The sequence below is a fragment of the Poromitra crassiceps genome (genome assembly GCF_964638095.1).
Source record: "Poromitra crassiceps genome assembly, chromosome: 27".
NCBI classification, from domain to species: domain Eukaryota; kingdom Metazoa; phylum Chordata; class Actinopteri; order Beryciformes; family Melamphaidae; genus Poromitra; species Poromitra crassiceps.
This window is the reverse complement of record NC_139650.1, coordinates 14,517,735-14,544,916: the sequence shown is the minus strand read 5'-3', so window position 1 is coordinate 14,544,916 and position 27,182 is coordinate 14,517,735. Positions and strand designations below refer to the sequence as shown.

General features: G+C 41.5%; 2 long non-coding RNA genes across 3 annotated transcripts; one reads left to right on the top strand and one right to left on the bottom strand.

The window, feature by feature from the left end:
- Nucleotides 1–343: 343 nt before the first annotated feature.
- Nucleotides 344–1,914, bottom strand: LOC310799240. Its single transcript, XR_014553811.1, has 4 exons — nt 1,777–1,914; nt 1,208–1,272; nt 665–788; nt 344–516 (listed from the first exon to the last, which is right to left on the bottom strand). It is a non-coding gene; the product is annotated as an uncharacterized lncRNA (long non-coding RNA).
- A 23,081-nt stretch (nt 1,915–24,995) lies between these two features.
- Nucleotides 24,996–26,381, top strand: LOC310799185. 2 transcript variants are annotated; one of them, XR_014553806.1, is made up of 4 exons: nt 24,996–25,071; nt 25,382–25,446; nt 25,849–25,936; nt 26,057–26,378. It is a non-coding gene; the product is annotated as an uncharacterized lncRNA (long non-coding RNA). The 2 variants fall into 2 exon arrangements; XR_014553805.1 differs by having other exon boundaries at nt 25,047–25,137; nt 26,057–26,381.
- The last annotated feature ends 801 nt before the right edge of the window (nt 26,382–27,182 follow it).

The following is a 27,182-nucleotide window of genomic DNA, read 5'->3' as shown; positions in this document are numbered from 1 at the left end:
ACTACACTTGTCTCAGCTTTCACAGACTACCCATGGGGGGACCGCCTTCCATTCCGAAACACCACCGTTCCGACACCCCCTCACTCAGAAACCCCCCATTCCGAAACCCCCCCACAGAAATTGAAATTGATTTGACCCCCCCCATTCCGAAACCCCCCCACTCCGAAATTGATTTTTAAGTCCATATTTCTCCGAGTTTCCTGCATTCCTGTTTTTAATTGAACACACATTTAAGAACAGAGAAAAACTTGCAGAGTATCAAGAATGGTACACCTTTTCATTTTTACATTTAGCCCTCTAACAGAGCATTTTCATGAGACAAAATGAATATCAATGTTCATCATCATTTTGAGATCAAATTACAGCAATTTATTCACTTTAATAATGACACAAATGAGAGTTGGGTTGACTTCTCATAATGCAGATTTATTCAACATCACTCCAGTGAGTCATGGAGACATGAGAGGACTAGTTTGGTAGTTAGTCAATTTGTTACTCGCATTGCAGAGCAACAACCTGGTGGAGGAAGAAGGGAATACGATTTAGTATATTTTGCATCTTGAATCTTTTTCACAGTAAGTAGTTGGAAGTGTTTACATGATGACATTTATAATATGTAGGTTCTTGCATGTTGAATATTTTTCACAGAGTTAGAAGTCTTTACCTTCACTTGTAATCGATGTTGCGATCAACATCGATGTTGCGATCAACATCGCAACATCGGCGATGGCGATGGCCCCATGTCCATGGCATGAGGCATTTCAGGAGATGACAAAAGATGGGTTTACCTAAATTTAACAAATATAAAAATGTTTATGAACACATGACATCACAGCAAATCAGTGTCATACTTTGTTCTGATACCTCCATTTTATAATTTTAATTATTATGCATATATTATAGAAATTATCGATATATTAATGAAGCTCTCTTTGTATTTTGCATGTTTTAAAGGGTGTGTTTGACATGCAATACAGCACTTAATAACAAAATCAGACTGCTGCCAGGACTAAATTAAACATTGGTTAAAGTATTTAGACTGGTAGATGAATGAATTCAAGTAAGCAAAAGTTATGTTGTTGCATGATATAGAATGCACCCCTTACTTTATATGTGATCCACTTCATAACTGTATCTTTCTATAGCATTACATTTTCCTTTATACATTTTATAAAGTCATACATGTTCCAAAACTGAACCTACTCACCTTCCCCAGGATCAACCATGAGGACAACCAGCATCAGCACAGCGAAGGCCACGGCACACTTCATCCTAAAAACAAGAACCGAACTAAATCAGACACATTTCAGTTCCAGTCTCAGAAAAACTCACTGAACTAGAACAATATCAGGCTCTACCTGGGCCCATCTTGAACTAACATCTCTATCTAAATAATAATAATAATACATCTCTAACTACTTTCTACAAGTGCTACTCTATTCCTTAAAAAAGTTGTAGCTCCCATAGATTGTGTTGCATAGTTGACAAAATGTGATATTGTACGTCGCTTTGGATGAAAGCATCTGCCATATGACGTAATGTAATGTAACAATTATGACAACAAAACCATTAAATATATTCTATTAAATATATTCAACAAATTTTGGTTCAGGAACATTTGTGAAGATTGTTTTGTTTTTTCATTTCATTAAAATTTCTAACAATATAATCCGGACTACAAATCATAAAAAGTATTGAATGTCCTTACTTGGATGTCTCCCAAGCACAAGGTCGTCCTCATATTAGAGAAATGATGTTGGAATATTTTCTTCTTACCTTTCCGCAGATTGAGAGTCAACGTTAAAAGGCTGTTTTCAAAGACAGCAAATTGAAGAGTGTGAGATCGCCAGGTGATGTGAAGTTTGACATCTGACAGTTGAGAGCCACCTTTATATGGGTGAGGCTGGCTTGGTTTACTTCTCCTTTTGGTTGAGGAACTGATTTCCTCAACCAAAAGGTAGTATTTTTATAGACATACACACAGTCATTGGATTTCATAATCTAGGGCTATGTGGAAACAAACAACATTGATCTAACCGCAAGAGCCCAGTGAGTCCACAGGGGATACAAAAAATAAATAAATAAAATAAATAAATTAAAAGATTAAGTTAAATTCAATTCAATTCAATTAAATACCAAAATAGCATGAGGTCCATAATGCAGACAGAAGGTGACTACTTATTGGCCAAGGAGAACATAGATTTGAAAATGGTCAATGCGTTTGTTTCCTCGGATAGTCCACTTGGTTTGGGGTGGTGTGAAAGCTCAAACGACCTCTAGGGCAGAACAAACAAGTGAACTGTGGTCCGCTTGAAAACATGGGCCTCGGTTCGCTTCCAAGTGAAGCCTGGCACGTTTCGTTTGTGGTGTGAAAGCAAACCGGACTGAACACAAGAGCAAAAATATAGAAAACGGCAGTGCAGAGTAGAAGGTGGTAGAAGGAAGCAAAACAAACACATGCGTGTAATGAGAGACAACGATGTGTTGTTGTTGTTACATAGATGACGACGCGCACACGTCACCGACCAAAAAATATGGACAGAGCTATCCCATTGATGGGGTCCTCTCGCCATTCTGAAGTGTCGGCATTCCGATCATTGACTTCTATGCTTTCGGAGAGGCGGCCCTTTTTATCTCCAAAAATGTTTCGCCGAGAGGTTAGGTTTAGGGTTAGGTTCTGGGGGAGGTTAGGCTTAGGCGTGGGGGGTGGGAGAGGTTAGGTTTAGGGTTAGGGTCTGGGGGAGGTTAGGTTTAGACGTGGGGGCTGGGAGAGGTTAGCTCCAGCCGGTCCCCCGGGTTAGGGTTCTTTCGCAATGGCGAGACAGATCTCAATTTTGTCGGAATGCCGGTATTTCGGAGTGCCGACATTTCGGAATGCCGAGGTGTCCCCCCCATTGATTTTGGTCTTTGGAGTTGATTCATTGGCCATCGCCATCTTGTTTTTTCATCAGCAGAGTGGGAGGGAATGGGTTGAGTCCTTGCGCAGCTCATGAGATGGGGGTTTCTCAGAGTCGCAGCTCCGCCTGCTATTGGTCCGTGATCGGCAAGCTGCGTGATCACTCGACAGGTGATCTGTCAATCACCCCATTTTCTATCATCTATTTTACTCCAAACGGGCGAGTTATATAAAAAATGACCCCCCCTACAGTTGTTAAAAGGTTAAATCAGCTATATAGACCAAAACCGTGTTTTGCCCACGACTGTCAAAGGGGTCCGCTCACTATGCCCACCGCCCGCAATGCCAACAGCCCGGGAAGGGTTAGGGGTTATGGTTAGGTTCTGGGGGAGGTTAGGTTTAGGCATGGGGGGTGGGGTGGGAGAGGTTAGGTTTAGGGTTAGGGTCTGCAGGAGGTTAGGTTTAGGCATGGGGGGTGGGAGAGGTTAGGTTTAGACATGGGGGCTGGGAGGGGTTAGCTCCAGCCAGTCCCCCGGGTTAGGGTTAGGGTTCTTTCGCAATGGCGAGACAGATCTCCATTCCGACAATTTTGTCGGAATGCCGGTATTTCGGAGTGCCGACATTTCGGAATGCCGGGCTGTCCCCGTCATTTGCACTTTAACTGTTGTGTTGTACTTTAAACTGCTGCTCTGGACTGTTTTTATAATGTTTTTATTGTCTTATTTGTTTTTATGTATGTACTTTGTACTACGCTTTTTGCAACCCAAATTGCCCTTTTGGGACACTTAATAAATCTTGAATCTTGAATCTTGTGACAGATCGGCTGTGATGCCAACGACCCTCTGGGTTATAGCAGGTGAAGGTGAATAGCCTATTGCAAGTAGGCTACAATGTATAAGTTTTCTCAATTAATTTACCATAACCCCTTCTTGCGATGTGATAAAAGTTTCTCAGTGAATTATAGTTGATTGCCTCACCGAATAAACTGCAGGTTACCCAATTTTAGCATGGTGCGGATTCGCACGGTGCCGATTCGTGCGGATGGCTGCGAAGCCCGCACTGCTCCGCAGTCTGCACCTGTATTTTACCGGACAAATCTGAAACCTACCGGTCACGTTTCAATAACGGTCCATGTACAAACACATGTAAATACAGCACTGTGAAGTGCGTAGTCGCTGGCTGGCTCACTGCACGAGCCTCAGGGCAGAGGACCGGGAGGCTTCCTCCAGGCAGGCTGAAGTTTCCCAGCGTGTCTTGAAGTGGCAACTAGCCTCGGTAAGAGCCGCAGTAAATTACGATATTCCTGGAATGCGAGTTTAACAAGCCAGTTATATATCCTTTGCATTCTACATTAAATATAATGTAGTACACGCCCACTTTCCAAGATGGCAGCAGCTAGTTTTGTTCTCTAGTTAGCAAGCCAAACAATTTAAATAACTGCTTTTTTCAGTCTTCAATCTTGAAGTTGAAAGTGGAGTCTGAACTCTCTATGCCTGTACTACAACTCCCAACCCTAACTAACCCTAACCCTGTACTACAACTCCCAGGAGTCATTCTGCTGTTTTGAGCAACAGAAAACATGGGAACACCAGGAGACAGGCTGAGAAGTACAAACATCACCACCTGGACAAGAGACAGGCTGAGATCTGAGCTGGGCAAAGTACTGGATCTACTGAACACACACACACACACTGTGTGCTATAGCGCTACTGTGTGTGTGTGTGTGTGTGTGTGTGTGTGTGAGTAACCTCGCATCACCAGGCTGTGTGTTGAGCGCTATACTGCCTGCTCTCTCTCTCTCTCTCTTAGAGAGCAGGCAGCATAGCGCTCGACACACAGCACACAGAGTGGGAGGGAGACAGACAGACACTGAGCGAGCGCTGTGGGGGCAAAGAACGGACAAAAGGAGGAGGGCGGGTTGCGCGCGTGTACAAAGGTTATATAGAGCTTATGACCTCATAAGATTTTGCATTTGGGCACCTCATGCACCGCTCTCTTCAATGAGGAAGTGGAAATCCAGACCTTGTAGAAAAGTGTCGATTTTAAGGCTTTGGGTTGAAAGTAATGTATCATAATTTCTGAGGCACACAATTACTAACATAAGACCCTAAATAACATAGTTAGAACGTTTTTGTGGATTTTGGTTTCCAGGGACTTTAACCCCGAGTTATCTGTCCACCCACTCTATATGAACAGCCAACACACCATCGAGGATAGTTTGAGACAAACTTTCTCAAGATTCCGCCTGTCATCCCACCGGTTGCGCGTTGAACTGGGAAGGTGGAGCCGCACACCTCGAGAACAGCGTGTGTGCTGGTGTGGCACTGGAATCCAGGACAAACAACACCTTCTCTTGTGCCCCCAGACCCAGGATATCCAGGACAGTTTTGAGTGTCAGTCTACTGACCTACGGGTATTATTTAAAAATATGGACAAGAAAATGCCATCTATGTTGAGTAAATGCTTAGCTATCTTGGAACGTGAACAAACATCTTAGTTTTATGTAGCCTATCTGTTATGTGATTGGACCCATTGTTTTTATTCTTCGTATTTTATATGATTATTTTAATAGTTGTATATATTGTGAATATTTCTATGGTTGTCAATAAACTAACTAACTAGCTGAATGGCTTGGTTTAGAAGTGGGCGTGCCTTTGGCTCTGGATAGAATTTGAATGGGACATTAAAATTCTAATATGATACAAACAATGTTAGAACAGTAGTGGTTTAAGGATAAAGCTCCAGTTGTGTGCTGTGAGACAATGGTCTTAATACTCTTCCATGCCTATTCATAATTGCAGTAGTATTGAAAGCAATTATAGAGCATGGAATTAATACTGATTGAAAGCAGGTAAGGGTGACTGTGATATACATTTACTTGTGTGTGTGTGTGTGTGTGTGTGTGTGTGTGTGTGTGTGTGTGTGTGTGTGTTATATATATATATATATATATATATATATATATATATATATATATATATATATATATATATATATATATATATGGTAAGGGTGACTGTGATATGCATTTACTTTACTTGAAATGTATTAACAACTGGCTGGTGCTCTTATACAGAGTGACTTGCAGCATAAGCTTAAGTCGTCACCTCACAAGGAGGTCCTGATTCTAGAGGTAGGCTGTGTTTTTGATCTGTACATGGACCAGGCTTTCCAAGATAAATATTCCAAGTATCAACCACTACTTGAAATTATAACCAACTTTGGGTACAGATGTAGATTCTGTGTGCTCATATTCGGAAGCCTGGGCCATGTACATAAATTTACCATTAGTGGTCTGAACATTGCTGGCATGTCTAAGAGCAAAGCCAAACAGCTTGCTAAATATTGCTCTGTTTCAGCTGTCATAGGCAGGTTCATGGCTACCATAGGTGGCCATGAAATGTCTAACCCGTTATATTTGATTCCCTGTAATTTTAATATAATTTGTGGAAGCAAATAAAGAATTCAAATGTGTGTGTGTGTGTGTGTGTGTGTGTGTGTGTGTGTGTGTGTGTGTATGTGTGTGTGTGTGTGTGTGTGTGTACTACTATTATAGGTCCCTAGGTATTCTTTGTTGCAGGACACTTCCTAGAATAGCCAAATGACAGAGAAGTGAGAGAACTGACAGAGTCTGACATGTTTTCCATTAAACAACTTAAGACTTAAAAAATGTGTTGACAGTCTGTGAGGTCTCAGTCTGTCCCCATCACTGTGACTATGTGATTAGATTGATGATATGTAATGCTTCATCACTGTGACTATGTGATTAGATTGATGATATGTAATGCTTCTTCCTGCCAGATGCATGTGAAAATCATCAGTTTTCGCAATAAGTTGTGAAACCATATTAGTGAGTCATTCAAGATAACAAGCTTGTGAATCTTTCTCAACCACTTCTAAAAGCATTTTGTAATAGGCACAATAACCGTTATTTGTCTAGCAGATTTAATAAACATGCAGCTGAAAGTGCTTTAAACCAATAGAAGGCAAAAACAAATGCAGGGCTCTTCAACCTTTTTCAGCCCAAGGACCCCTTGGTTGATAGAGAAACAGAGCAGGGACCCCCTACAATTTAAAAAATAAAATAAAATAGTGTTGCATTTTAAGCGTGGCCTATAATAACATTTATAATCCAGCGCACACCAGGATATCAGGATTGACACTTATTTTTATTAATAGATACTGTAACATAACAAAAAAGCGAGACGCAAATGTGTTTTTGCATTATTGCTTCATCAGATTTGCTTTGTAATTAATTGTTGTGAATGAAGTCGCTGCACACCTGAATGTGTGACAGGTGCGTCGGAGGAAGATGCAAATTAAAAACAATAAAGAAACTCCCGCACACTTTCTCGCCTTCTGCTTTGGAGAAATTATTATAAATAGACCTTTCGTCATCAGACCAAAACAAATATACACATATCATTCACTTCCATTGTACATGAGTTGCTCAAATGACCAATAAGTGTGGCTTTGTGATACCGCTATGGTGTTAAGGTCTTACATTCCCATCTGAATGTCACTGTGTCCAAACATAGGTAACTAGGTCACATAGGGCCAATATTCTCTGCAAGCTATGGTTTCTCATTTTACGCTTGGTTCACACCACAAGCATCTCAGAAGCAGCGCTGAGGCAGCGCTTCATTGAATCCTCCAGCAGGAGCCTTGCCAGTCACACCAGAATCACTCTGTTTTGCTCCACGCCTCGCTCCGTTTTGCCCGGCGCTGCCCTGCCCCCGCTCACAACTTGCATTGACTTCATGCTTGGCTGCTAAAAAATAGACCAGAAGCTGAAACTATCGCTGCAGCACGTGTGCAGCGTCGCGTGGCGAGGCAAAGTGCTGCGGCTGGTGTGATCGGTGTTGCCTGTTAACCAGGACGCTGAAATGAAACGGGGACTGCCCCCTAGAAAAACAAGGAAGTAACTCGTTGCGGATTTGCTACGAAAATGACATTTCACGTAACTATGGATTATTATTTCATCACGTGGTGAGTACCCAATGTCACAACATGTACATAGAGCTACAGTTTTGTTACAGAGTTGTTGATCGGTTGTGATGTGTCCAGTCAGCCAGAGAAGCTGCTTGGCTAGCATGCTAACTAACGCTAGCATTAGCTCAATTAGCTTGTTGCAACTAGTCCCAAACATTGATCAACGTTACAGTATGTGTGTCCTAACGCCACCGGGACAAGGTGTTTGTTTTGGCTGGCTGAGTTTAGCCTATAAGGCACAGTTGTTGTGGCTAACAGCCTCCATTCACACTAGGCCAGCAGATACGCCTACACCACTAACATGCATCTCTTCCATTATGTTTTCCAACCCAGCTGGCTGTATATAACTGAACAACCACAAAGTGGTGACACTTACTTACCCATGGGTTCAGTTCATTGTTTTCTGGACATGTGTCCATGCTACAGTAACACAGCAGCTAACAGAACAGACAGGCCTCCCGTGCCGACCTCCATTGTACGCGAACACAACAGGTTTCCTGCAGGCAGCTGTCGGACCTCGGAGGACGGGGCTGTGAGGGGGCGGGCTCTGGACGGGCCCTGTGAATTTTTAACTCAACACCTGTTGGTTGGCGGCAGGTGACGTAGAAAATCCATGCAAATTCTGGAACTCTGATTCTCCCTCTCCTGGGGCTCCCAATTTGTGGCAGGGGAGGGAGAGGAATGACTGTAGTAAGTGATTTCATACTTTTACAGATGTTAGTTAACACCCCAAGTTTATACAAACAACAAAACCCAATCAAAACCGATTTTCACAGTATGGGACCTTAAAGCATACAATATTTTCGTTGAAATATGAGGCTTTTGCGCACACACACACACACACACACACACAAAAAAAATATATATATACAGTGTATACAGTATATATATTGAGAACCACTGATATAAAGAAGGCAGTATGATCTAGTGCTATGGGTCATATAAAGAAGTTACAACTTGGAAAACAAGTGCGAATTGCACTTTGTTACGAATGCTGTTGCAATGCACAAATATCTCTCCTGGTTATGTGTTCAAAACACATGACTTTATTCATTACTTGCCTTTACAGTATAATAAATGTCTCTGTTGCTAAGATTACATGTAGTCTATACAAGACATGTCTTGAAAAGTGCCTATGGGTGAATGTGGAGTGGAGTGTTTATTAATAATCACGTGACAGCTGCTGGTGTTTTGACCCACATGTAGGCGGAGGTCATTTTTCAGTTTTTTACAGATTACTGTATGAAAGTGCAGATTGTAAACTTTCAAAATTCAAATGATGTGTCACACATTGTAATCTGAAAACAAAATGAAGGAGTTATGCTTATTTGAATGTTCACACTCCTAAAAGCTACATTCAGAGATAACAGCCCTCAAAGTTGGAGAAGCTTTTCACACCTAGGCAGCCAGGTAAGGGGGGAGTGGCCAACAAGGACTTTTATTTAACAAGATACACTTATTTACTGATTCTAAAATGGCTGCATTTTATGTGGAATGGGTAGTTCAAAACCTAAACGTGTGTATTAATGAAAAAAATGAAAAACATTGTTTCTGGGAATTACAATTGGCCTACATGTGGTACCTTCTCCTGGGGTGTGTCACAACAACATTTTCCCTTGACAGTGTTGTCTTCCAAACAACCTGCAGGCTGCAGCTAACAGGCGTCTCTTCAAGAGCCTTCACCTTCATTTCAGTCTTCTTACTGTATGGTCCACAAATTGTGAGGTGATGCACTTGGTAAGGTGAGCTCCTATAGGCTACTATTGTGACATGTGACATGGTAAGGTGAGCTCCTATAGGCTCCTATTGTGACATGTGACATGGTAAGGTGAGCTCCTAGGCTACTATTGTGACATGTGACATGGTAAGGTGAGCTCCTATAGGCTCCTATTGTGACATGTGACATGGTAAGGTGAGCTCCTATAGGCTACCTACTATTGTGACATGTGACATGGTAAGGTGAGCTCCTATAGGCTCCTATTGTGACATGTGACATGGTAAGGTGAGCTCCTATAGGCTACCTACTATTGTGACATGTGACATGGTAAGGTGAGCTCCTATAGGCTCCTATTGTGGCATGTGACATGCTAAAGTGAGCTCCTATAGGCTACTATTGTGACATGTGACATGGTAAAGTGAGCTCCTATAGGCTACTATTGTGACATGTGACATGGTAAGGTGAGCTCCTATAGGCTCCTATTGTGACATGTGACATGGTAAAGTGAGCTCCTAGGCTACTATTGTGACATGTGACATGGTAAGGTGAGCTCCTATAGGCTCCTATTGTGACATGTGACATGGTAAGGTGAGCTCCTATAGGCTACCTACTATTGTGACATGTGACATGGTAAGGTGAGCTCCTATAGGCTCCTATTGTGGCATGTGACATGCTAAAGTGAGCTCCTATAGGCTACTATTGTGACATGTCACATGGTAAAGTGAGCTCCTATAGGCTACTATTGTGACATGTGACATGGTAAGGTGAGCTCCTATAGGCTCCTATTGTGACATGTGACATGGTAAGGTGAGCTCCTATTCACCTTATGTTCAGACCTTACAGTGGGCCAAATTCTTCCGGGTCCGTCTAACACGGCGCCAAATATGAAAGAACGTCATGAAGAAGAGAGTCGTTTTTGTAGTGGACAGCGCAGGGTGTAAAACAAAGAACGTAGCCTACTACTTTGAGCTCGGTACACAGCAAGCAAGCGGAGTATCCACTAATGACGAGCACTTTCTTGTAAAACATACCTGGACTCCAACAAAGAAAGTTTCGGATGGTTTTCTCTCCTCCGAGGCAGCGCAAGCCATTAACGTTAATAAAGACCCGCAGACGTTAACGTAATTCCCTGGAATGCGAGACTTAACGAGCCAGTTACATGGCGTTGCATTCTTAGACATTGCCGTTTGCTTTTATTTGGTATGTTACATACAATTGGCTAAACTATTAGTTAATTCAGAGTTAGATGATATTGGAGCAGCGCAGCCATTTTTTATTTTATTTTATTATTATTTTTAGCCGGAAGTCGTAGGACGGCCACAGAACCGGGTCAAATGGGCGTGGCTACATAAGGTGAATAGGCTACCTATTATTGTCACATGTGACATGGTAAGGTGAGCTCCTATAGGCTCCTATTGTGACATGTGACATGCTAAAGTGAGCTCCTATAGGCTACTATTGTGACATGTGACATGGTAAGGTGAGCTCCTATAGGCTACTATTGTAACATGTGACACAAATCTATAACATCTACCTCTAGTTATGTGTGAGAACAGACTGATGCCGACCAATTCATGTAATAACTTTATCTTTCTATAGCGTTACATTTCACTTTATACATTTTATAAAGTCATACATGTTCCAAAACTGAACCTTACTCACTTTCCCCAGGATCAACCATGAGGACAACCAGCATCAGCACAGCGAAGGCCACGGCACACTTCATCCTAAAAACAAGAACCAAACTAAATCAGACACATTTCAACTCAGTTCCAATCTCAGAAAAACTTAACTCACTCACTTAACTACAATAATATGGAGGCAGGGAGAATGAATTAACAAATGTTGGTTCTGGAACATTTTGTGAAGTATTTATGTATTTATGTATTTATTTCCTATTTTATACTTACATTAGAACTTCCAACAAAATAATTCTGACAAATCACAAAATATATTGAATGTCCTTACTTGGATGGATCCCAAGGACAAGTCTTCCTCATATTAGAGAAATTATGTTGGAATATTTTCTTCTTATCTTTCCACAGATTGAGAGTTGACGTGTGAGATCTCCAGGTGATGTGAAGCTTGACTTCTGACAGTTGAGAGCTGAGTCTACCCATATTTATGTGCGAGGCTGGCAGGGTTTATGGGTGGTCTCCTTTTGGTTGATTTCCTCTATTTGTGCATAGTATTTTTTTGGACATACACAGTCATTCTATTTCGTAATGTAGGGTTATGTGGAAACAAATAAAATTGATCTAATCGCAACCAAGAGCCTTGAGTCAGTCCACAAAATGGGAGTCAATGGAGTCAATTTCTAGTTTGCCACTGAATGACCAAATTGATATAACTTTCAACCATTTTGAGCAACGCTGTTTCCATACAGGCCACCAGCGTTGGCTAGTTGTTGATATTTATAAAGATTTTGTAGCTCTCATAACTTTGTCTTGTGATGTTTTGGGGAAACTGCGGGGAAACTGTCATGGCGTCGATTTCCGGGAAAAAATTCCTGACCTGAGCACAGCCAAAGAGTATAGTGAGACAAGAGGAGACGTTCATTACTTGGTTTTCCATAGGTTTTTTCAAATCAAGCATGCCGTTCTGCCAGAAATCTGGGGGGGTAAGTCCTGCTTTAAACTGAAACATATATCCCTATAATATTGTATTATTATCATCATCATCATTGTTTACTTTGTGGAATGCTCTTTGTTGTTTATTTTGTGTAATGGTGTGGACTACTTATTTGTTGTAGGCTACTGGTGTGACTCAACCTTTTGCAAGTTCCAAATATGTACCAAGCTATCAAGCAAGCAAAATGATGTCATGATGACGTTCATTCAGCAGCTTTATACATAAAATATGTCCGGATTAACAATTTATGCACTTTTTTTTTATGAAATGGTGGTTCATTCAGGATTTTAACCCAGGTCTCCCGTGTGGGAGCACAATAATTTACCACTGACTGCGCTGTCTGTTGTCACTGAGATAAACAGTGTTATGTTGAACTAATATACCATACCCTTCGGCTTTTCACTTGTTCTTTCCAATACTATAGTGTACTCAAACACGGCAGTCGGGCCAGTTTAAGAAACAAAACTTAATTTATTACATTCAAACCCTAATTCCGAAGAATCATTGATGTTTCTCTCAAATTTTGCAAGTGCATGGGGAGGACGTGTAAAGAGGAAGAGGTGAAGGAATGAGGGAGAGAGAAGCAGATCTGAAAAGCAGGTAGCGTTGGAGTGAACCTAACTAACTTCAGCGCGGTGCAAAACCCCTCTCTTCTAATTCCGCATTTGTTTTGGTCAGAGCCTGGATGACAAGGGAGGGGAACGGGGCGGAGGAGAGAGGGAGAGAAAGAGAGAGCAGCGCTGTGCTCTCAATCACTTGAAAAAGACGAGGTTCCAAGCGAGCTCCGAGCCTCCGTGGCGGTGTGCTTGTAAATAGGGGTGGTACGAATAGCAAATGCCGAACAGGGCGACTAATCGTACCCGGGTACGGATAGATAAAATATAATGGAAGTACATGCAGTTGTTTATTTGGATCATAATACAAGGCACTTCCAAATGCACTTTTATTTTAAAAGTAGCCACACAGTGAGAAAAAAGAGTGAGAAAAAATAAATCATGTATTGGGAAAAAAAAGTGATGCATCGATTGAAGATGCATCGAGATGCATCAATAATCGTAATCGAATCGAATCGTAGCCCTGAATCATAATCGAGTCGTGAGGCCAGTGAAGATTCACAGCCCTAAGAGGTAGGACCTGGGCAACATGATATGTCGACATCACCAATTCTATCCAGAGAACCAACTGTCATCCAGATATCTTGAGGTGAGAGGTCAAGGGACCCCTTTGAAAAGGGTCATGCCTTTTTTCCTTCGCCAAAATTTAGCCTAAGTTCAGAACGTTATTTAGCCCCCTGCCTCCAGTCTCTCCATGGAAGACTCTGCAGACTGTCCTACCAGATGATTATATATCCTAGAAATGATGCCTCTTCCTATACAGTTCATCAACATTACCTCTTCTATTGCAGACATAGTGGGAATAGTTAAAGATTGATTTTGCTGTTTTCTGATGAAATCTCTCACTTGTAAATAGCCAAAGAATTGTTTGCGATTTATGTTGTATTTATCTATTATTTCCTCAAATGACATCATCTGATCCCCATCTGGTTCATATAAATCTCCTATTTTTTGTAAGCCTTTTTCAGCCCAGTCTTTAAACCACCCAGACCTCCCTATGGGGAAAAGATCGTTCCTCCATATTGGACTGAAAAGTGAAAGAGACTCTGTTTCTCCCAAAAATTGTTTGACTTGCCGCAACACCTCAATCATGTTTTTAACTATAGGATTTTCAGTGCTTTTCTTGAGTTTTTTAACTTTAGCCGAGTATAGGTAGCTTGGAAGAGGTAGACTCAACCGATGGCCCTCCATCTCCCTCCATAAGGGAGCCTCTGTTTCTGTAAAATAAAACATAATCGTTCTCAGCTGAGCTGCCCAGTAATACCAGAGTGGGTTGGGACACTTAAGCCCTCCTCTATCATAGGGTAAATACAGTAACGACAGTCGCAACCTGGAGCGTCTATTATTCCATAAAAATCTGATAAACAGTTTCTTTAGCTGAGAGAACAAATTGCTCGGAGGTGGCAATGGTAAATTTTGAAACAAATACAACAGCTTGGGAAGTACATTCATCTTGAGGACATTTATTCTCCCTATTAATGACATTGGAATCGAAGACCACCTATCTACTGATTTTGAAATATCCGACAGCAATGGTCCGTAGTTCACATCTACAATTTTCCCCAGAGATGGAACTATTTGAATGCCTAAATAAGTGAAACATTCCACCACTTTGAACTGAGCGGCTTCTTCTGGCGGATTTCTCATTTCCGCCTGGTTTAGTAGCATAATTGCAGTTTTAGTTGTGTTTATCTTATAGCCTGAGATCTTTCCAAATGCTTTAATTAAATCCATCAAGGCCGGGATAGATTTTCTTATATCCTTGAGGAAAATAATGACATCGTCTGCATATAAGGCCAGACGATGCTCCTGTTGTCCCATAGTTATTCCTGAGATGTTCCTATGAATGCTTACTGCCAGCGCTAGTGGTTCAATTGCCAAAATAAATAATAATGGAGACACCGGATCCCCTTGCCTACAGCCACGTTTTATCTTGATAGTATTTGAGATGGTTCCATTGGTCAATATTTCAGCATATGGCTCCGTATAAAGTAATTTTATCCATTTGCAAAATTTATCCCCTAGGCCAAAACGGTTCAGAATTTCAAAAAGATATGGCCATTCTACCCTGTCAAAGGCCTTTTCGGCGTCCAATGACAATAAAGCAGTGTCTGGCTCCCCCTTGTGGTAATGGAGAATATTCAGAATTCTTCTAACATTATGAAAGCCTTGCCTGCCACGAATAAAACCGTTCTGATCTTTTCCTATTATTTTTGGTATTATCCCTTCAATCCTTCTAGCTAAAATTTTACATAACACTTTCAGATCCGCATTTAAAAGACTAATTGGCCTCAGGTTCTCACATTTGTTGTTTGGTTTACCCGGTTTTGGCAATAACGTGATCAATGCTCCTCTTAAGGAGCGTGGCAGGATTCCATTTTCAAAGGATTCAATAAACATTTCTAAAAGGGGTGTCTGTAATCTAATTTTGAACTTCTTATAAATTTCAATTGGTAATCCGTCGGGCCCCGGTGTTTTTCCTGATTGTATACTATCAATTGCTATAGCTATTTCCTCTAACGTTATGTCTTTATCTATATCTGCTCTAAACTCTTCTGGTACTGAGTGTATATCGGTTCCCTCTAAGAAGGTGTTCAATTCCGATTCGTCGTAGCTTATTTCTGAGCTATAAAGCTCTTCATAATATTTTCTGAAAGCTTCATTTATTCCAATTGGATCTACAATAGTCTCTCCTAGGTTATTTTGTAAAGAAATGATGGCCCTCTCGTTCTCTAACTGTTTGATGCGCCACGCCAGCACCTTCCCAGACGCCTCTCCCTGCTCATAGAATGTTTGTCTAAGTCTTAAAAGACTGGCCATTGCTTTTGATGCCGATTGTTCATTATATTGTGACCGTATCAGGAGCAATCTTTGGTGAACTCCAGGGGAACCTGATTGAAAGTATTCTTTTTCCAATGTCTTAATTTCTATTTCCAATGCCTTTGTCTTCTGATACGTCTGCTTAGCTTTAGAACTAGTTATGTTGATTATTTGGCCCCTAATAAAAGCTTTAAAAGCCTCCCATCTATAACTTGCCGATGTTTCTGTTGTATTTGTTTCAAAATAAAATTGTATTTGTTCTTCCAAAAATGTGACAAAGCCAGGATCCGCCAACCATTTTTGCTTAAAGCGCCACCTAGGGACATCTCTCACTAAATTGGGGTCTTGATACACTAATGAATTTGGTGCATGATCCGATATTAGTATGGCGTCATATAAGCAATCTTTGATTCTATATTTTAAACCTGCTGATATCAGGAAAAAATCAATACGTGAGTAAGACTGATGTGTACCAGAGTAACACGAAAAAGTTTTGTCATTTGGATTATTTTCCCTCCAAATATCTATCAGGTTCATTTCTTTCATGAAGTGGTGAATTACCTCCCTAGATCGAGTATGAGATTGATCAACTCCCGAGCTCCTGTCCATCTCTGGCTTCAAGGTGCAATTGAAGTCACCTGCAATCACACAACTACCAGGAATAGTAGATAGAGTAAGAAACAGGTTTTGGAAAAACATCGGGTCATCATTGTTTGGCCCATAAATATTTGCCAAAATCAATTGCTCATTCAGAATCATCCCCTTTATAATAAGATATCGTCCCCTCTTATCCTTAATTATCTTATTCACCTGTAGTGGAATTGACTCATGAATCAAAATCATTACACCTCTTGCCTGTGAAGTAAACGGAGCTGAGAAGACTTTGCCTCTCCACCTTCTCTTCACCTTCAACTCATCTTTATGCATCAAATGCGTTTCTTGAAGAAACACGATACTAGATTGCATTGCCTTAATCCTATTCATAACCTGTTTAACCTTCTTGATTTTTTGTAGCCCTCTACAATTCCACGATGTAATTTTAGTTTTTAGTGTACTAGACATTTTTTAGAAAACCGATGATAAACTTCCCCAGCCTGTCATAGCCATTACAATCAAGACAAACACAAATAAAACTGACCATTCAGGGCTACTTAAGGCCATATGAGCCAGACTACAGTGCAGAGGAATTGCGCCGTATGGAAGGAGAGGCAGTTGAGCAGGCCGGCGGAGACGAACCGCAGCCCTTTTTTTTTGCATACTACTATTTAGCAGAACATTTGTATGTAACGTCAAACCTTACACTGAAAATAGGCATGCCGTTCGTTCTAATGTTTTTTCTGTTTGTTTTTTTGCTGACAGTGTCGCCTGATAGCCTATTCTACATGGTGAGAGAGGGAGGCATCGTCCTATTGTTTTGCCAGCGTGTGCTGTGCAGGCGATCCATGTACCTGATGGATAATACCGTGGCTTCCAGCAAACAATCCATGACATAGAAGAACTATTTGAACTCTTCGAATTAGGCATACATTTTTCATTATCTGTAGGCTACATCTTGGACAATGCACATTAGAACTCTTTGAACTATGCTTTTTGAACATCCAAATATATGTTGCTTGTAGTTTTTTGAACATCCACATATATGTTGCTTGTAGTTTGGTTATTTGCCACTTTAATCAGTAATGCCGGTATGGGGTTGTAAAAGCTGCAGCCAGGTTGATATTTACATTAGATGCAGTAGATTAGAGGTCTTTGAGCAGTTATTGCTGGCATCTATTCATTCTGCACCTGCATCAATACTTACTACTGTGTTAACCAAAGAAACGCAAACTTTTTACTGTTGTAAAAACAAAGTATAAACACATGGGATGCAGAGCTGTTGATCTTCACACCAACCTATAAAATGTCTTGATTTATGCCAGTAGAAATCCCACATCAATTAGTAATAGAAATCCTACTGCATGTTACAATCCCCCAAATACTTCATTTTCTAAGACAGTGGTTCTCACACTTTTCATGTCAAGGACCCCTACACTGACCCAAATTAGACGACTGACCCCCATTTGATAAGATTATGTCGCAGAGCCCCCCATTAAGATTTTTGCTTTAGATGTTTTATTACAGAAAGTGTATGAAACCCACGACCAAAATAGTCCTACATTCTGTCATTGTGTTACTTATGGATGGAATTCACATCTGAATGAAAACACATTTGAATGATTTCAAATCCTTGACTTGCTGTGGTAAGTGATGTAAAAAAAATATATAACTAAATTCTGGGGACATGAACATGATATGCAAGTCCTGGAAAGTGAACATGTAGGTAGGGAGGGGAGGCTGGCTAGTGAAAAGGTAAGGGCATTCATAAAACCACTCAGAAATCCTCACATTTTGGGATGAAAAAGGTGACGGTCACCTAAAGGGGACTATTTGCACCCCTGCAAATCCTACGTAGTCACATAGAGAAGTTAGCCAGAAATATATTTGTAAGGGTTACACCAGATTATCTTGCAAATCAAGCCCTTTTCGAGTTTGTTAAAATTCAAGTATATCCATAACCTTGAAAACAAGACAGGTAAAATCAAGCATTTTAAAACGAAATCAAAATGGATAAAATATGTACATTGCAGCTATCGACATAGAGCTGTAGATTTTTATTGCAACCAGTCTTCCCTCAGTCTTTTCCGACTCTGAGCTGTCTCCGTGGCTAGAAGAACGTTGATAGTCCTCTTTGAAATGACTACTGCAAACTCGCATGTCCCAGCTAATGGAGCCCTATGCTAATGCTAGCTACCTAGGCTAGCCGTAGTGCTCAATCTTTTGGGAAACAATGCGAAATAAGCGCTTTGCCCGTTTCCTCTGCTTCTCTCCTCTTCTTCGCCATGCACGCGCTAACTACACATTTAACCCTGGCCATTATCGTTTGATGAACAAACAAAGTAAAGTTGAGTAATAGCAAGATTGTGTGAATAATGTTTTAGCCAAGTGCCCCCAGGGCCTAAGAGCTGGGCGTGGACTTATTAGAAGGCCACGAGCCCAGTGCATTGTGGGAAGTGGAGTATTTCTGCCCCTTCGCAACCCCCCCTCCCCTTCCACCCCCACCCCACCCCACAGAGTGGATTTTCTTTGATTTCTCTGGCTAGCAACCATCGATTCAAAAAATGTCAACGGATTCCAACTCCATAGGTGCGTTACATTTAATAGATCTTCATATTCACCACGGAAAGCCATCCTTTAAGTTGAGAGAATCTTTAATGAAACTCATTATTATTCTAACATCATCCATATCGTGTATCATGTTTTATCTGATGGAATATAGTATCTTAATAGAATACAAATGTATTAAATTATTATATTTAGGAAACAGGCCACCTCTTAAGTGAAGCCTCCCTGACTGCCTGAGCTGAATTGGACTTGTGATGACCATGGCTGTGCTGTGGAAAAAGCATCATTGTGCTTAGCAGACAAAGAATAAAGCCTCAAAGTTTACAAACTAAAAATGCTGTCAAAGTTCAAGATACACTACAATTACAATTAAACAGAGGGCGCTAATAGAGTGCATCCCTCCACCGACCTTTTGACAATGGTTTGTAATGTTACCAGGGCGCTAGCTTGTGAAGCCAATGCAGGAGTGAATTAAACCTGCATTCTTTCAAAAGGCCTGCAGGGGGCAACTCCACTGTCTGCAAAAAGAAGTCTGATTGTCCGACCCTAGTTCTCACTTGATGTATGGAGCCAGTAAACACTTTTCTAATGGGTTTGTGGTATAAATCACTAGTTTCAAGTCTTCTTCAATACTGCATGATGTTCATTTAGTAAATGAGAGTAAAATAGACAATATCAGACTGCAATTTCGGGTGTGATTGACAGGTCGCCTGTCCAATGACCGTGCAGATCGCTGATCACGGACCAACAACTCAACTCAACTCAACTCAACTTTATTTATAGAGCACATTTCAAACAACCACAGCTGCCACAAAGTGCTGTACAGTGCATAGGTAATAAATAAAACAGTAGCTAAAAACACAGTATACAATGACAACACACAAAACAAGAAAAACTGGGGGGGGGGGGGCACAGGGTCAGAGGTCTCATGCTATGTTAAAACAGCCACAACAGGCCACACTTCTTCTTGCGAAAATTTGCATTGCTTCTGGATCCAAATAAGCAAGACAATGACAGAGTTGGGAATTAAGCCGCCTTCTTGTGATTGGCCATCGCCATGGACACACGCCCTTTTGGCTAGTGGGGGTGTAAAGGCACTGACAAGGTTCTGCGCAGCCTCGACTTGGAGCCTTGCCGCCGCCGAGCGGCGATTGCGAGACTGTGCATACTCGAACGTAACTCGGCGCGTTGGCTGCGGTACACGTCCCAAACGTTACCGTGTCGTTTACCAAGAACTTGCAATCATGTCGTGGGGGGACATTTTATTGTCCCTCCATTTCAAAACTCATTCCAGTGAGCCTGCAGAAGGCTTTGCTAGATGAGGGACAAGCACTGTTAAATGAGGAAATGGCATTTCCTCATTCCTCACAACAAGGAGTTGACGCCGCGGAGTCGCATTTTCCAGGAGTTGCACGCCCCCTACGCCGAGCTGCGCCGATAGGACGCCCAGCTGCAGCGACCCCCTCGGCGCAGTCAGCGCCGGTGATTTTGCTTGAGCATAATTTGCGCTTTAAGGTAATCAGTTCTTCCATGGCCCATGAACAACCTTTCTACAAATGTTTGTGGTGTCACATGCATCCATTTGGAAGCTGATTGGAAATGCCCATTGTCATGCCTCCTTTTGGCCAGCAGGCAAGCACAATGGAACTATTTTCGGGGGGGGGGGGGGGGGGGGGGGGGGGTTGCATAGCCTACTTAACCCGTTGCATATTATAATCATTAAGTTTGCATTGGTTCAGGTGTTCATTGAAACCCCTATTGGCCATAGCCAAAAATGCATGTATATGATCTATACTGTAGTAGTAGTAGTAGTAGTAGTAGTACTAGTAGTACTAGTAGTAGTAGTTCAATGTTTATTATAAAACATTGGTTCTGGTCATTCCAATGCTTCATGTGGTGTGGTAGCCGGTAATGCAACTGTAGCCTAGTGGGCATCTCGTGCATGCTGCGGAATTTAAGACCTGGGAAAAGCCACCCGATCCACTCTCTTTCCCATCACGAGAGGATGGAGACAGGGCTGCCCACTTAGCCCCCTGCTGTTTGCACTCTCTTTTGAGCCAATCCGTCAATCACCTGTGCTCTCCCCGATTTCTATCAATGGAATGCATCACCATATTTCGCTGTACGCAGAAGATGCACTCCTGTATGTTGACAATGCTGTACAATGTATCCCACAAATCCTCTTTTTGAACAATATGGTCAGCTGTCTGGGTTTAAAATAAACTGGCACTAATCAGTGCTGTTACCGCTAAATCAGGCAATGAATCAGGCACATGTTCCTCCATGGTCAAAAACTTCACATACCTGGGGATATAAAATGTATCCTTGATTGAAATGATCATTATAATTTTACCACCACAGAATGGTTGCTGTGAAAAGGGTCTATAGCGCATATTTCTAGACATTGGTCGGCATCAGTCTGTTCTCACACATAACTAGAGGTAGATGTTATAGATTTGTGTTACATGTCACAATAGTAGCCTATAGGAGCTCACCTTACCATGTCACATGTCACAATAGTAGCCTATAGGCCAGGGGTGGGCAATTATTTTTCATGGGGGGCCACATGAGAAACCCAGATTGTTGCCGGGGGCCGAACAAATATTATCATGCCGTAACCCATGGATGGGTAACTTTGATGATAGAGAGGGCCACAAAAACTGTCCTCGCTACCAGGTTTTGCTGAGGGCCGAACGGTGCCAGCACGAACAATTTGGTGCATTTGAAGCCAGGTTTAGAGGAATAACTCATTTTAAATTAACAGTTGTGATGTCATTATTCAGTCTTAACCACCAATATTTCTCACTCACTCCTATGTCACCACCTGCTCTCAGGGCTTGAAATTAACTTTTTTGACCACCTGCCAATATGGCTGCTAGATTTTAAAGTTACCAGCCAATTAGAATTTCCACTAGCTGAAATGTTTTTCTTGAAATAAATCAGAATATGAGTGGGTTAATTTAAGCATACGTATCAGTAAGTGTCCCGGGATGATCAAAGCCTGTGTTGAGGGTCACACGAACAAAAATGCAGTCTTGAAGCTAAATAAATCCAAAACCAATGAGTTATTTGAGTTATTTAAATTTCTACTTCAATGTAGCCTTTTAGTCATAAAGATTATTGAAAGATATTCCATATTCAAGACTGAAATGCTATAACAGAAGTGGAGTATTGGCCAGAATATGACATGAACATTTGGACACTTATTCAGCGGGTATCTCGCATGTTGCGTTCAGGTGCACTGTGTGTGTAAAAAAAAAAAGATGACTGGGAGCAATGTGCTTCGGTGCCCCTTTTATCGAAGGTGATATACAGCAATCCAACAGCCATGGTGCTCAATAACTGCTCCACTCTCTTTCCCATCATGAGAGGATGGAGCCGTGGCTGCCCACTTATCCCCTGCTGTTTGCGTTGGCATCACCTGTGCTCTCCCCGATTTCTATACGCAGAAGTTGCACTCCTGTATGTTGGGAAGAAGGGAAGAAAGTAAAGCTCGCACACTGCAAGGCTCCAGTTGAGTGTTTTTATTTAACACCGATGGGTAACGTTTCCTGCCCTTGTCACCCTGCCCTTCCTCAGACAGTGTGACATAGGACGACGCCATCTTTAAATACATGCATGGAACAGTCACATGACGCAGTTAAGTGGGTCAACTCGGTCATGTGACAGGAAAAGCTTGAATAAAAAAAGTTACATACAAATACAGTAATACATTGTAAAAATAAAATTATCAAAAGTGAATTTAGCACAGTTAATGGTATATTGGCTATTGATAGAGAATGAAATTTCACAGCCAAAAGGTAAACAGTGAACCACTTGAAGGAAACCAGTTGAAATGAAATGATGGAGCCAGGAGTCAGAAGAAGTCGTCAGATATCATGTATTAAATAATAATAATAATAGCTTGGATTTATATAGCGCCTTTCAAGGAACCCAAGGCCGCTTCACAGAGCACACAAAGATGATGGACACACATAGATGACAACAAAGAACAACAAAGAACAGAAGAGACTAGTTGTGGAAGGCTGTGTTGAACAGGTGAGTTTTGAGTAGAGTTTTGAAGGTAGCCAGTGATGCGGCATTGCGGATTTCGGCTGGGAGAGAGTTCCAAAGGGTGGGGGCAGCCACGCTGAAGGCTCTGGCCCCAAAGGTCCGCAGGCGGGAGTGGGGGATGGAGAGGAGACCCGAGTTGGAGGACCTCAGGTTCCGGGACGGGGTGTAGGGTTGCAGGAGGTCAGACAGGTACTGGGGGGCGAGGGCGTGGAGGGATTTGTAGGTGAGGAGATGGATTTTGTACAGGATACGGGACTTGACCGGGAGCCAGTGGAGGTGGATGAGGGTGGGAGTGATGTGCTGCCAGGGTTTGGTGCGGGTCAGAACCCTGGCAGCTGAGTTTTGTACATATTGGAGCCTGTCCAGGGTTTTGTTGGGAACCCTGAACAGGACTCCGTTACAGTAGTCCAGGCGGGAGGTGATGAAGGCGTGTATGAGGGTTTCAGCAACGGAATCAGAGAGTGATGGCCGGAGTCGGGAGATGTTTCTGAGGTGGTAGAAGGCAGATTTGGTGATGGTTTTGATGTGGGAGTGGAAGGAGAGAGTGGAGTCGAGGATGACGCCCAGGTTGCGGACTTCAGTGGATGGTGAGATGGAGCAGCCGTCTACGTCGAGGAGGAGATCTCCAACCTTCCTGAGCAGTGCCGCCGGTGCCACAACCATGAGCTCAGTCTTTTTGCTGTTGAGTTTGAGGAGATTTGATGACATCCAGGATTTGATTTCACGGAGGCAGTTGACAAACATATTAAGTATTAAACATAGATCTTGGCCAAGAGATGCACTCTTGTATATTCAAGAGAGGAGCTGCAAATGTATGGTACAAGTTATCTAAATACGTCTGTGTATGTACACAGGTTATCCAAATATGATGTCTATCTGTGTATGTACACAGGTCATCTAAATATGAAGTATGTCTGTGTCATAACTATATGTAACTAAAATGGAAATGTATATGAATATATTAATAACTAGTGATTGTCCAAATAAAGGCTAATGTGATGTAAATTTTCTCTATCAGCTATACTCCCAACTTTTATGTGGACAGAACCAGGTCTGTGACCACAGAGAAAAACACATCTCCCACAAAATGGGCCTGGGCATCCACTAGAGCTGCCCAGAATGACAGTATACAAAAATAGAAAAGTACAGATAATATATTATAAGTAGCAGATAAAGCAGGACAACTCACATATGCATTGTACTGCTAATTTGAATGAGTTCCAAAGTGGTATTAATGCCTGAATGCGAAATCTGCACATGTGAAGGAGATATATATATATGTGTGACTATATGTACATACAGTAATAGGAGGAAAGCTCAATAGTGCGGCCCAACACCACCGTCAGGCTAGCGGGCCGTCATAAAGTGTGGGTACGCTAGAGAGGCGCCTCTATGTCTTAAACTCGGTGTAAAAATAGCAAGCAGGACCACTCCTGTATTGACAATGCTGTACAATGTATCCCACAAATCCTCTTTTTGAACAATATGGCAAGCTGTCTGGGTTTAAAATAAACTGGCACTAATCAGCGCTGTTACCGCTAAATCAGGCAATGAATCAGGCACATGTTCCTCCATCCATCCCGGTGGTCAAAAGCTTCACATACCTGGGGATAGAAATGTTCTCCTTGATTGAAATGAGAGTCAATCATAACTTTGGAAACACACTGAACAAAATTACTTCTGATTTGGGTAGATGGTCCTCCCTCCCCAACTCACTCCGAGTTGTGTAGCAAGCGGAGTATCTTTAATCGAGAATAACATCATACCAAGAGTCAATTTCTACAGTTTCTACAATGTTGCCCCTTCCTCCTCCAAGTTACAAACTGCTGTAACAGAAGAAGACAAAAAATTCTGATTTTTCTGTAAGGTTTATTTGTGACAAACTGGGTCTCAGCCCAGATATTTTGTTTTATTTTTAATCCTTTGCGGACTGACTCAGGGCTCTTGATTGCGATTAGATCAATTTTGTTTCCACATAACCCTACATTACGAAATAGAATGACTGTGTATGTCGAGAAACATACTACCCACAAATTGAGGAAATCAACCAAAAGGAGACGAATAGCCACCCATAAACCCTGCCAGCCTCGCACATATAAATATGGGTAGACTCAGCTCTCAACTGTCAGAAGTCAAGCTTCACATCACCTGGAGATCTCACACGTCAACTCTCAATCTGTGGAAAGGTAAGAAGAAAATATTCCAACATCATTCTCTAATATGAGGAAGACTTGTCCTTGGGATCCATCCAAGTAAGGACATTCAATATATTTTGTGATTTGTCGGAATTATTTTGTTCTAATGTAAGTATAAAATATGAAATAAATAAATAAATGAATAAATAAATAAATAAATAAATACAAAATGTTCCTGAACCAACATTTGTGAATTAACCCCCCCCCCCCCCCCCCCCCATATTATTGTACTAAAGTGAGTTTTTTCTGAGATTGGAACTGAGTTGAAATGTGTCTGATTTAGTTTGGTTCTTGTTTTTAGGATGAAGTGTGCCGTGGCCTTCGCTGTGCTGATGCTGGTTGTCCTCATGGTTGATCCTGGGGAAGGTGAGTAAGGTTCAGTTTTGGAACATGTATGACTTTATAAAATGTATAAAGTGAAATGTAATGCTATAGAAAGATAAAGTTATTAAGTGGATTACATAAAGTAAGGAATGCATTCTATATCGTGCAACAACATAACTTTTGTTTACTTGCATTTATTCATGTCGGTATAAATGCTGTGTGCACAATGTGTAATTTAGCCCTGGTAGCAGTTTAATGTTGTTATAAAGCACTGTATTGCATGTCCTTTAACAAAACATGCAAAGTGCAAAGAGAGCTTCATTAATATACACATTATTTCGAACATAATCAAAATGATAAAATGGAGGAACAATGTTATGATAGGCCTACTGATTTGCTGTGATGTCATGTGTTCATAAACATTTTTCTCTTTGTTAAATTTAGGTAACCCTTACCCTTGCGCTTGCGCTTGCCCTGACGAACCCTACTATGGCCAGCAGGAGGACAACAATGGCCAGATAGGAGACCAGCAGTAAGTTTCATCCTAAACTCACCCACTATCATATTATGATAACAGTGAGTCTTTAAAGTAATACATCAACTTTATCCTGTCAAATAAAACCTGACTGTGATTCCTTTCCTTCTCCACCAGGAATGGAGCAGGAAGCCAAGACCTTGACGTCAACGGCGGCCAGAATATGAGCTAAATCTTCCAGGATGCAACAAGGAGCCAGTATGATGCTATGCTTTGGGAAAAACAGAAGAGTTGGCTCTTATACTAAAGCTTCTGGCTCTGCAACAATTTGACTAACTACCATACTAGGATTCTCATGTCTCAATGACTCACTGCAGTGATGTTTTCATGTAAAGAAAAAAATATGCCCCACACTGCACTGATGAATAAATCTGCATTATGAAAAGTTAACACAACTCTCATCTGTGTTTTTATTAAAGTGAATAAATTACTGTCATTTGATCTCAAGGTGATGATGAACATTGATATTCAATTTGTCTTGTGCTCTGTTAGTGTGTGTATTGCTTCCATTTAAGTTTTAGTTTAGGATCAGGGGTATTCAATTTAAATTTGAAACGCTCTGTCAAACTTTAATAATTCTCAATAATTAATCAGTCTATAGGTCTGGGTCCGCATAGGACAGCGTCTGTGTCAGGATACGGGTGGTACATTTGGTCATGTCTGGTTTAGATTATTTAGCACAAACACAGAAGACAACAGCACAATCAAAGAAAAGTGAATCATATGGCTTGAACAATGTCCTCTCCCATCCTAAGGGGAATGTGCTGTCTCGCTGTCTCTTTGACTATAGACCCTTTTCACAGCAACTGTTTTGAGCTCATATAAAGCAGGTGTCACCAATGACATTAATGAGGTCCCTGGCACTAGAACTCCTGAATGGAACCATCATTGATGGTATCAGTTACACCTGCTTTAATTCCTGCTTTACCACCACAAAATGGTTGCTGTGAAAAGGGTCTATAGCGCTGATTTCTAGACATTGGTCGGCATCAGTCTGTTCTCACACATAACTAGAGGTAGATGTTATAGATTTGTGTTACATGTCACAATAGTAGCCTATAGGAGCTCACCTTATCATGTCACATGTGACAACAGTAGCCTATAGGAGCTCATCTTGCCAAGTGCATCACCTCACAATTTCTGAACCATACAGTAAGAAGGTGAAGGCTCTTAAAGAGACAGACGCCTGTTAGCTGCAGGTTGTTTGTGACACACCCCAGGAGAAGGTACAACATGTAGGCCA